Raw genomic sequence first — 12,644 nt, 5'->3', positions numbered from 1 at the left:
CGATAAAGATCAAGGAAGAAAAAATAGGGACAATGCTAGGAGCCCTCATACATGGCATAAACGGTATATGCAACATTAATAATAATGCAGAAGAGAAACCAGATAACTGGGAGCTCCTAAAAACCAACCACCAAAAAAAAGAAAAAAAAATCAAATACCTATGCTCATCCAAAGACTTCACCAAAAGAGTGAAAAGGCTACCTACAGACTGGGAAAAAGTTTTTAGCTATGACATTTCCAATCAGCTCCTGATCTCTAAAATCTACATGATACTGCAAAAACTGAACTACAAAAAGAAAAATAACCGAATTAAAAAATGGCCAAAGGCTATGAACAGGCACTTCATTAAAGAAGACATTCAGGTTGCTAACAAATACAGGAGGAAATGCTCAGGATTATTACCCATTAAAAAAAAAAAAAAAACAAAACCCATTAGAGAAATGCAAATCAAAACTACAATGAGATTCCATCTTAGCCCAACAAGGCCGGCATTAATCCAAAAAACACAAAATAATACATGTTTGAGAGGTTGTGGAGAGACCGGAACACGTATACACTGCTGGTGGGAATGTAAAATGGTACAACCACTTTGGAAATCAATTTGGCTCTCCCTTAAAAAATTGGAAATAGAACTACCATCCAATCCAGCAATCCCACTCCTTGGAATATATCCTAGAGAAATAACAGCCTTTACACAAACAGATATATGCACACCCATGTTCAGTGCAGCACTGTTTACAAAGCAAAGAGTTGGAAGCAACCAAGATGCCCACCAATGGATGAATGGATAAATAATGATATGTTCACACAACGGAATACTACCCATCAATAAAGAACAATGATGAATCCATGAAACATTTCATAACACAGAGAAATCTGGAAGACATTATGCTGAGAGAAATTAGTCAGTTGCAAAAAGGGCAAATATTGTATGAGATCACTATTATAAGAACTAGAAAAATAGTTTAAACAGAGAAGAAAATATTTTTTGATGGTTATGAGAGGAGGGACGGGGCAGGAGGGAGGGAGGGATGGAGAAGGGTTTCCACTAATTAGTAAGTTTTATTTTAGGTGAAACGAAAGACAACACGCAACACAGGAGAGGCTGGCACAACTGGACTAAACCAAAAGCAAAGAAGTTTCCTGAATAAACTGAACGCTTCAAAGGCCAGCACAGCAGGGGCAGGGGTTTGGGGGATCATGGCTTCAGGGGACATCTAAGTCAACTGGCATAATAAAATCTATTAAGAAAACATTTTACATCACACTTTGGAGAGTCACATCTGGGGTCTTAAATGCTAGCAAGCAGCCATCTAAAATGCATCAATTGGTCTCAATCCACCTGAAGCAAGAAGAATGAAGAACACCAAAGACACAAGGTAAGTATGAGCCTAAGAGACAGAAAGGACCACATAAACCAGAGACTACATCAGCCTGAGACCAGAAGAACTAGATGGTGCCCGGCCACAACCAATGACTGCCCTGACAGGGAACCCAACAGAGAACCCCTGAGGGAGCAGGAGAGCAGTGGAATGCAGACCCCAAATTTTCGTAAAAAGACCAGACTTAGTGGTCAGACTGGGACTAGAAGGACCTCAGAGGTCATGGTCCCCAGACCTTCTGTTAGTCCAAAACAGGAACCATTCCCGGGGCCAACTCTTCAGACAGGGATTGGACTGGAATATGAGATGGAAAATGTTACTGGTGAAGAACGGGCTTCTTGGATCAAGCAGACACATGAGACTGTGTTGGCATCTCCTGTCTGGAGGAGAGATGAGAGGGTAGACGGGGCCAGAAGCTGCCCAAATGGACATGAAAATAGAGAGTGGAAGGAAGGAGTGTGCTGTCTCATTAGGGGGAGAGCAACCAGGAGTGTATAGCAAGGTGTGCATAAATTTTTATATGAGAGTCTGACTTGATTCGTAAACTTTCACTTAAAGCACAATAAAAATTAATTTAAAAAAGTTGAACTGGCAAAAGTCGTGTAATAGATATATTTGCTACAGTGACCAAAGAAAAAGTAGCTGCTTATGTACAAGCAAATACCTCATGGGATTTGGTTCTTGATTTGGAGGTTTAAGGTTCATGGGTCATGGGACATTCAGTTAAATTGCCTAATAACGTGTATTTTTTATTTTTGAATCATCTGAGTGTACTATCAAAAAAAAATAAAAATAAAAATAAATGTTTGGAAGAGACACAAAAGAAGTTCCGAATAAAACGACAGCCGTAAAAAGACAACACTGTCAAGATGTCAAGTCTCTCCAAATTTGTAAATGTGATGCGATGACAAGAAAATACCAAAAAGATCTGGGAGGGAGGTGTGACAAGCTAAGTTGATTCAAAGTTTCACACAAAAAAATAAGGAAGAGTATTTGGGAAATTTCTTGGGGAAAGACAAAAGCATTGAGGGGAAAATAGCCCTAACAGATATTAAAATATAGTATAAGCCAAAACAAATAAAACTAGATAGATAGTTTAACGGAACAAACTATAGAAATAGACCGAAATAAACAGGAAAACTTGAATTATGACAAAGGTAACATTTCAAATAAGTAGAGAAAAAAATAAATTATTACAACTAACTTTTTTTCAGGTACTGAGTTTATCTGAATGGACGAGGAACACCTCAGAAAAGGAGAGTGAGAATGATTGCATAATTCATAGAATATTATCAATGCCACTGAATTGTACATGTAGAAACTGATGAATTGGTATATGTTTTGCTGTATATATCCTGAAAAACATAAAATAAATTATAAAAAAACTAACTTTTTACTCTACAGACCTTATACCTTAAGGTTTTATACTATATTTTCCTTTTTAATATTCCAGATTGAACATATTTATTTTTTGCTCACTCTCAAAGACCCAATAAAATTTACAACAGAGTTTTGTTTTGTTTTGTTTAAGGACAAAGACACAAGGACACTGGGACAAAGGACCCACAAGGACAAGGGCAATGAGAAAAAAGACAACAGCAATTAAATTTTAGAAAGTGGAAAGCAGATGGGAAAGAGACATTACCAGAACTGACCTGACAAAGTCAAATCCTAAACTGGCAGTAGAAAAAGCAGAGAACCAAAATAATTTACACACACAATCCCCCCCAAAACTTGGGAACTGAAGGTATCAGGTACCTCCAAAGCGGAGGGAAAGGAAAGCTAAGAGAAGGAAAACTGGCTGAAAGTTTATTTACAAACAACTAGAGCCTCAGATCTATCTCCTCCTTCACTTTATGCAGCTGGTGCCCAAGCCAAAAGCCTGAAGCTTTATTCTCTGGAGAAGGTAACTCTCTGAGTTGGGGAACGTCAGGCTCAGTTGAGGGCAGGAATGCCATGCCGCATACAGGGAGTATTAGGTAAAAGTTAACACTTTAAATTTTGACATCTTTAGTCCTCTTTCCCGAGGTGGCTCTCAGAATGCTAGGAGGTAGTTCCTTACCCTCCAGGCAGAAAACTAAAAGAGTCTTCAGTGGAGAAACTCACATGTCTAAGAGAAAGGCCTAAAGATAGTGACACTTGGGGGTTCCATTTGCAAAAGACCAGCCAGTTCACCCGACAAAAAAGTCAAAAGTTAGCTTCAGCAGCACACATATTAAAATTGGAAGGATACAGGTAAGATTAGCACGGTCCGTGCAGAAAGATGACACACAAATTCGTAAGAAATTAAAAACTGTCAACCCCCATCCACGTATTCAGGACTTCTTCAACTTTTTGGTCACCCACTCATATATTAAGTAGAAGAGAGTTTTACTTCCAAGTAGGATGTAGTAGGTCATAGGAAACTAATGCTCCGACTGCAATTAACTGGGCGGGGCGGCGGGGGGGGGGCGGGACGGGAGAGAAGAACTGTAAAAATCAATTTAAAGACTTTGGAGAACTTACAAAAAAAACAAGAAGTATTTGAACGATAATTTCAGAAAGAAAAGAACCTTTCTTTGGTGAGCCAGAAACTGATGGCCATTTTCTTTTATGGGGGGCATCTGCCAATTTTGAGTGTAGGTTGAGAAATCCGATTGGGCACAGGCAGAGGGACTCTATTAAAGTAAAGATAAACCCGCACAGGTTTTGCTAGTCACAAAGGGCTGGAACGAAAGACTACAAACCAAAAGTGCTTAAACACTTGACCAGTTTTCCCCAAATTTGCTAACTCTAGGGCATTGACACAAAAACATAATTTCCCTTCAGATTTTACAGTCGCATGGTGTGGGAAGCTAAATTCAAAACCTCTGAAGGATAGAATTCATTCTCCCGTAGTCTTTCCAAGCTGAGGAGACAGAGACCTGCCTCTCACTCAAAAGCCCAGGAGAGGCACACCAGAAGAACAAGGACAACCAAAGGTGCACTGGGTCTTACTAAAACTGCAACCCAGCACCAATCTAAATATATCCTTGGCTAGTTTAAGGTGAACAGCCCCACGTCCTATTAACCTAACATAGGAAGGTATCATGAGCCTCCACGGTTCTTTCGTATACAATGCCGGCATACGTTAAAAAAAAAAACTGGTATGCAAAGAGGCAGAACAATGATAATTAAGAAGAAAAAAATAAATAAAAAAAAATCCACAGATGACCATACACTGGAGTTAGCGGACAAGGACTTTAAAATGACTATTAGTGTCATAAAAGAAAATAGAGGAAAAGATGAATACAGTAAATTTTAAAAATGCATTTTAACAGATCATTGTAAATCTGTTTTAAAAATCCAAACCTGAAATATAGTATCTGGAATCAAGAATTCATTGAATAAATTTAAGAGCAGACTGAAAAAGGCATAAAACAGCATTAATGAACTCAAATTCAGATTAATAGAAAATATAGAAACTGAAGCACAGAAGAAGGAAAAGACAACAGAAAAAGAGTGTGAGAAAAAGGTGGGACATAGCCAAAAGGTCTAATATGTATGCAAATGTAAAGAAGAAAGAATGAGGCAAGCAATAAATGGACAGGAATTTCCCAAAACTCATGCACGATATCTATCCTTAGATTTAAGAAGTTTAAAACCGAACACATTGCCATCGAGTCAATTCCGACTCATGGCAATCCTACAGGACAGAGCAGAAATGCCCCACAGAGTTTCCAAAGCTGTAATCTTTACAGAGAAGCCCTGGTGGCACAGTGGTTAAAAGCCTGTCTGCTAACCAAAAGGTCAGCAGTTCTAATCCACCAGCCACTCCTTGGAAACCCTATGGAGCAATTCTACTCTGTCCTACAGAGTCATTTTGAGTCAAAATCGACTCGATGACGAGTTTGGTTTTGATTTGAATCTTTACTGAAGCAGACTGCCACATCTTTCTCCCGCAGAATGGCTGGTAGGTTCTGGGTCTGAACCATCAACCTTTTGGTTAGCAGCAGAGCACTTAACCACTGCACCACCAGGGCCTCTTGGAAAGGGTAAATATATAGTTAAATACAAAAGAACTGTATCTGGAACACATAAAGATTATGTCAAATTCAAATTTCAACGTTCATAGTAAGAGTTCTGCTGGAATGCAGCCACAATCATTCGTTTCTGAATTGTCTTTGGCTGTTTTCACCATACAGTAGCAGAGTTGAGTTGTAACAGAGAGCCTCTGTGGTGCTCTTATGGCTTCATGTTCCTGTCGGATGCACTACAAATTGCTGTGATGTAGTTACATTCAACAGCATTTTGAGCACTAAGGCACAGTGGAGTGTGGCTTATTTTGTTATCAAATTAGATGGTAAAGTATTGCTTTCATTATGTAAAGACACTATTAGTTATGCTAAAATACGGTATACACAGACATTACCAAATTGAAGTCTCATCACAACAGTTCTCAATTCACAGGTAAGCAATGGTCAGAAAAACTAAAAAATTTAAAATTGAGTATCTCATTACAATAAAATTTCTTCATAAAATAAAAAAATGAAAATGAGACTGCAACCAAACTAGTCTACTGAGTGATCCATTTGTTAGTCAAGCAAGGAAAGCTATTTACAGATGGTGACTTAATTGAATTGCATTTGATTACAGCAGTCGAAGAAATCGTGTCCAGAGAACATAAACTTATTTAAGACTATCAGCTTTTGGTGAGAAGAGTTGTTCAGAGAGTTGGGGATACAAGAGCAACATCAACAGTCAATTAAAAAACAAAGCAAATGATTTCAAGTGGTTTCCTTCGCTCTTGATGAGTCAACAGATGTTACTGATACTGCTCAGTTCTTGTTTATCTGAGCAGTCAATGGGGAGTTTGAAGTGACTGAAGAATTAGCCTCTATAAATAGTCTGTGTAGAACAACTACAAGCAAGAGTATTTTCAACATTCAGAAAACACTAATTTAGTACAACGTGAAGTGGAATCTGCTAAAAACAAACAAACAAAAAAAAAAAAACTTTACAACTGATAGTGGCAAAAATATGTATGGAAGAAATAAAGGCTTAGTTGGAGAAATTAACAAAACTTGTAAAAATATAAGGTGTTTAAAGCCTGTGGCTGGTCACTGTTTTATTCATCAGCAGGTACTTTATGGAAAATATCTGAATCTATCATGTGTTACCGACCCACCAAAACCCACCAACTGCCATTGAGGCGATTCTAACTCATTGAGTAGAACTGCCCCATAAGGCTTCCAAGGCTGTACATCTTTACGGAAGCAGGCTGCCACATCTTTGTCCCTCAGACTGGCTGGTGGGTTCAAACCACCAACCTTTTGGTTAGCAGCCAAGTGCTTTAAACACTGTGCCACCAGGGCTCATTTTTATTGACCCAGTAGTGCCAAAAGGTGAACTTCATTTGTTCTTATTGATTTAACCATCATCAGCTCAAAACAGAAGCTGAATATCCTGACTTGCCCTACCACACAACAGTTTAATGGTTTGGCTCTGGTAATGTTCTACTGCAAGTTTTCGAACTTGAACTCAGGGCCAAGACTGAAGTTCTTCTTAAGGAGAAGAATCACCCCCTACCACTATTATCAAACATTGAATGGCTTTGGGAATTAGCTTTTGCTGCAAATTTGCTAATGTTTCTTAAAGGATTTAAAATAAAAATACAAGGCAAAACAGTGCTTTTATGTGAAACATATACTCAACAAAGTCATTTTGATGACAACTAATCCTGTTTGGGAGTCCCTGGGTGGCAAAACAGTTAGTCATTCAGCTATTAACCAACCAAAAGTTTGGCAGATCGAATCCACCAAGAGTCACCTCAAGGAAAAAAGGCCCGGTGATCTCCTTCCAAAAGATCACGACCACTGAAAACTCTATGGAGAGCAGTTCTACTCTGAAATACATGGGTCCATATGAGTTAAAATCAACTCAACTGCAACTGGTTTGTTTTTTTAATGCTGTCTGAATCATAAGAAATTTCAAACTGCTTTATACACTTCCTATGCTGTCAAAAGTTAAAACATGAACGGATGTCTCCAAACCTTATTAACGGTTACTAGGGGCTTTTTTTTAGGGGCAGGAGGGAGAGGGAAAAGGGGAGTCATGTTTATGAGGCACCGAGTTTCTATTAACAATGACTGAAAAATTTGGAAACAGATAATGATGATGGTTGCACAATGATAAACATAATTAATGTTTCTAAATTGTACATGCAAAAAACGTTGAAATGTTTTGTTATATGAATTTTACCACACACACACACACACAAACAAGGAAGATCTCCATTCTCGCAAAAATTTGCGACAGATCATTTTGTGAACTCTAGCTACAATTCTGGCAGCGGTTTTGGACCCTGACCCATGCACAAAGGAAATTTACACATCTTAAAATCCATTTAATTGAGGAGCATCCACCTTCAATTGGAAATGATTAATCTGCACTGTAGTGACACACTAAAAGGCAAATATCAAGAGAAGAATCTAATAGAATTCTATAATGAATTCTATTCTAAGCAATGACATTCCCAATTAAAAACAAATGCTTATGGACTGATATGTGTATATGGCAGTATTCATCTTTGTGAAGAGATTTTTCAAAGATGAAATACACAAAATTTCATTAGAGATCAGCATTAACAGATGAATTTGGATAAAGAAACCCTAACTCTGAACTCAATTCAGTGAAATGTTACCCCCAAAATAATTCCATTCTTCTCATTAGATCTGTACTACAAAAAATATATATATATATACAATATTCTGAATTTTGTCAATAAAAATTTGTGGATATTTGTTTACTAGGAGTAGATCAAGTCATTTAGGAGCCTCCATGAAGAAAAGGTCTGGAGATCTACTTCCATAAGATTACAGCCATTCAAATTCCTATGGATCACAGTTCTACATGAAATACACGGGATCACCATGAGTCAGAATTGACTTGACAGCTACGGCGTTTTTTGTTTTTTTATTCTGACTCTACAGCAACGCTTAAGTTAAACTGTAATAAATTAAGGATGCAGACTGAAATATCTAGGGCAGTGGTTCTCAGATACAGGGAGGAAGATTTTGTTCCCCAGGGGACATTTTTGGTTGTCACAACTGGCTGGAGGGGAGGAGACACCTAGTAGGTGGAGGTCAGGATGCTGTCCATCAACTAAGGAATAGATAAACAAAATGTGGTATATCCATACAACTGAATATTATTCAGCAATAAAAATGAAGTACTGATACATGCTATAACATTAATGAACTTTGAAAACATGCTAAGTGAAAGAATCCAGATACAAAAGACCACATATTGTATGATTCCATTTACATGAAAGGTCCAAAATAGGCAAATCTAGACAGACAAAAGTAAGCCAGCAATTATCCAGGGCTGGGGAGGTTGGGGGAAATGGAGAGTATCTACTACACGGTGCGGGGTTTTCCTGGAGCGGGGAAGGGCAGTGACGAAAATATCCTAAGATTGATTGTGATGATGGTTACACTACTCTGTAAATATACTAAAAAGCACAAACTACTTTAAATAGGTGAATTGGATGGTATGTGAACTATATCTCGATAAAGTTAAAGCTGTTATTACAAATATAAAGGGAAAGCTTCCAGAGAGATTTCCTAATAAATATAAAATTCATACAATGCCTGATGAATGAAAACATCTAGAGAGAAGATTTAGACAACTGGCAGAAATCACTAATTCTTGGGCAGAATTAACAATAAGTGGTCCAAGAATTAGTGATAAGTATATGGAAAACTAAGAAAGAAAACAAAAGATAATTAACTACAGGGTAAACAAGATATTTACATGAGAAAGAAAAAGCTATTTTACTACATCTTAATAAGAAGCAAATATTTACATTATGATCTAACATTGTAAAACTGAAGGAATATATATGCATGTGTGTGTCTGTGTGATAGAGAAGGAGCCCTGGTGGTGCAGTGGTTAAAGTTCTCAGCTGCTGTCATGGACTGAATTGTGTTCCCCAAACGTGTGTAACAGCTTGGCTAGGCCATGAGCCCCAGTACTGTGGCTGTCCACCATTTTGTCATCTGATGTTGATTTTCCTATGGGCGGTAAATACTATCACTATGAGATGAATTATTGGCAGTTTATGCTGATGAGATCTACATGATTAGATCACATCTCAAGCCAATCTCTTCTGAGATATAAAAGAGAGAAACAAGCAGAGAGACACAGGGACCTCATACCATCAAGGAAACAGCACCAGAAGCAGAGCGCATCCTTTCAACTCGGGTTTCCTGCAAGGAGAAGCTCCAAGACCAGAGGAAGACTAATGACAAGGACCTTCGTCTAGAGCCAACAGAGAGAGGAAGCATTCCCCTGGAGCTGGCACCCTGAATTTGGACATCTAGCCTCCTAGACTGTGAGAGAATAAATTTCTCTCTGTTAAAGCCACCCACTTGTGGTATTTCTATTACAGCAGCCCTAGATAACTAAGACAGCTGCTACGAAAAGGTCAGTGGCTCGAACCCACCAGCCACTCCGAGAGAGAAAGATGTGGCAGTCTGCTTCCGTAAAGACTGACAGCCTTAGAAACCCGATGGGGCAGTTCAACCCTGTCCCTGGTCACTATGAGTCAGAATCGACAGGATGGCAATGGGTTTTGATTTTTGGAGGGACAGATATGGGTGTGGAGGGAAAGAGAGATAAAACTTTACCTTCTGTGGTGGATAATCATAGATAATGAACAAAGTTGAAAAAACAAAAAGTCGCAATAGACATACTATTAACAAGGAGGCAAATGTTGACTCAAAAGTTGTTTACTGGGGAGATAGTGGAAATAGGAGGAGGGACTTGGGGAACTGCTATTTTACATAATAACTTCACAGAGAACCATCTAATCCTTTAAGCTAGGGACATGTATAACCTTGATTTAAAAAAAAAAATTTTTTTTAACTCATTGGAACAAGAAATTGAAGGTTTAAGATTAAAGCTAAAAAAGTAACTCTTAGAAAACTGGGGGATATGCAGCAGAGAAGTAAACGGCATTTTACATGATCATCTTCCATGGCAGAAAACCAGATACCTTTTAAAGTACAAAAATAAGTAAATAAACGTATAAACATACTTAGAATTATGATAGTGACCACTAGAAAAGTAAACACTGAAACTGGTGAAAAGCGCTGGGAGACGAGACCAGAGATATGATGAGTGGGTACGGTGGCAGGCATGTAATATTTTTCATTTAGTATCATTCTGTGCTGTTTATGGAAACCCTGGTGGCGTAGTGGTTAAGTGCTACAGCTGCTAACCAAAGGGCTGGCAGCTCGAATGCGCCAGGCACTCCTTGGAAACTCTATGAGGGAGTTCTACCCTGTCCTATAAGGTCGCTATAAGTCGGAATCGACTCGACGGCACTGGGTTTCGTTTTTTTTTTTCCGTGCTGTTTATAACTTGTAACGTATTTCTTATAAAATTAAAAGTATCACTCAAAACAGAGTTGCTAACACTAACAGCAACCAACACTTATGGAGTGCTTTTTACCTATCAGGCACATTCTAAGTGCTTTACATGTAGGAACACATATTATTCTCACAGCATCCATAACAATGTAGATGTTACATTTTGCCCCATTTCAAAGAGGAAACAGGCATACAAGGGTTAAATAATATCCCCAAGATCACACTTACAGAGCCAGGATTACAGATTACAGAACCTAGTTGTCTGACTGTGGAGCCCATATTTTTATCCACTATATTACATTTCATCCCTGTTAATTAACTTTAAGGAAGAATGTGGCTTAGTGCAATAAAATTCAAAGTATCATGAAATACAGAATGCCTACTCTCTTTAACCTCTAATGTGAAATAAATATAAATACAGGTATCCCCCACTTTTCAAAAGTTCTCTCTATGCCACTTTGCTTTTACAAAAGACTTACATTAGTACCTGTTTTCGATAACCGAAAAAAAGCTGAAGAGGATTTTCACTTATTACAAACGAAAAGCAGAAATAGCGTTCAGCATTTGTTTTGCAGCCAGCCGTTAGAGGCAGCATGCACCCTGAACAGTTAAAGCATCACCAAGCTCCTTCCCCAAGAAACTACACTCAGAATTTCAGCTTCAAGCTGCCATAGCTTTGAACTGTGTCTGTGAAACTACACTATACATACATTATTTCTACTTTACACATAAGCTGCGTATTTACCATATCATTCCTGCTTTTACTATATGTTAGTGTTATTTAAAGTTTTATGTGTTACTAGGTATGGTTATTTTTTGAGTCTGGGAACACTCAAAAAAATTTCTCATATATATTAATGGTAATTTCTTCTTGCATACGCCATTTCAGCTTAAGGAAAATTTCGTAAAACACTCTACTTTTGGATATCAGGCGAAACCTGTAGTTTTAAGTAACATTTATACACTGGCTTCTATCTGATAAACACAGTAAGGTGTACAATAAAAAACAACATTACTTTTTAGCTCTCCAATATGGAAGATGTTCTTCCCTGGATCCTCAGAGTTAGCTCCATCCCTTCCTTATAATTTTATTCAAAAGTCACCTTTCTTCAGGGCTACCTAAAAATGTCAAAAAAAATTTTTTTTTTAAATATCCTCATCCCTACTTCAGATCCTACTTCCCTTGCTTCACTTTTTTCTCCTTAAGACTTATCACTTTCTAAGAAGTCATATACTTGTTCACTGTCAACCTCCCCACTAGAATGTAAACTCCATGAGAGTAGAGATTTTTGTCTGCTTTGTTTACTGTATCCTCAGCATCAACAACAGTGCTGACACACAGTAAGTATTCACTAAATATTTGTTGAATAAATGAAACTGTAAATAGAACAAAAACAACAAACAAATGTCAAACTAAATGTTCTTCTCCACATTCTGAAGCTGATATTGATAGCCACCACCCTTCTGTCAGTTTGTCATTAACTGTGGTGCTAGGAAGCTATGCCACTGGTATACAATTACCAGCAGGGTCACCCATGGTGGACAGGTTTCAGCAAAGCTTTCAGGCTCAGACAAGGAAGGAAGGCCTAACAATCTACTTCCGAAAATCAGCCAATGAAAACCCTATGGATCACAACAGAATATTGTCCGAGATAGTTTTGGAAGGCACTCAAAATACACAGTGACTGCAATAACAGACTCAAGCATAGCAACAATCATGAAGATAGCACAGGACTGGGCAACATTTCATTCCATTGTACACAGGGTCGCCATGAGTTAAAGCCAACTTGATAGCAACTAACAATGTTGACAGATTTAATTATATATGAAAAAGAACATACTGGTGACTTTAGGTCCCAAATGCTTCTCT

General features: G+C 38.0%; 1 protein-coding gene and 1 non-coding gene across 2 annotated transcripts in view; one reads left to right on the top strand and one right to left on the bottom strand.

Annotated features, from left to right (window-relative positions):
* The window catches only part of UBE2R2 (ubiquitin conjugating enzyme E2 R2), a 143,918-nt gene that overhangs the window by 116,819 nt on the left and 14,455 nt on the right, over nt 1-12,644 (bottom strand). The gene's annotated exons all lie outside the window — the stretch shown is intronic.
* LOC126083481 (U6 spliceosomal RNA) lies at nt 3,576-3,680 on the top strand. The gene has a single exon (XR_007518825.1). It is a non-coding gene; the product is annotated as a U6 spliceosomal RNA (small nuclear RNA).

The sequence above is a fragment of the Elephas maximus genome, chromosome 9 (genome assembly GCF_024166365.1).
Source record: "Elephas maximus indicus isolate mEleMax1 chromosome 9, mEleMax1 primary haplotype, whole genome shotgun sequence".
In the NCBI taxonomy this organism is placed as follows: Eukaryota; Metazoa; Chordata; class Mammalia; order Proboscidea; family Elephantidae; genus Elephas; species Elephas maximus.
The sequence above is the reverse complement of the archived record's forward strand: the minus strand, read 5'-3'. Positions and strand labels throughout refer to the sequence as shown.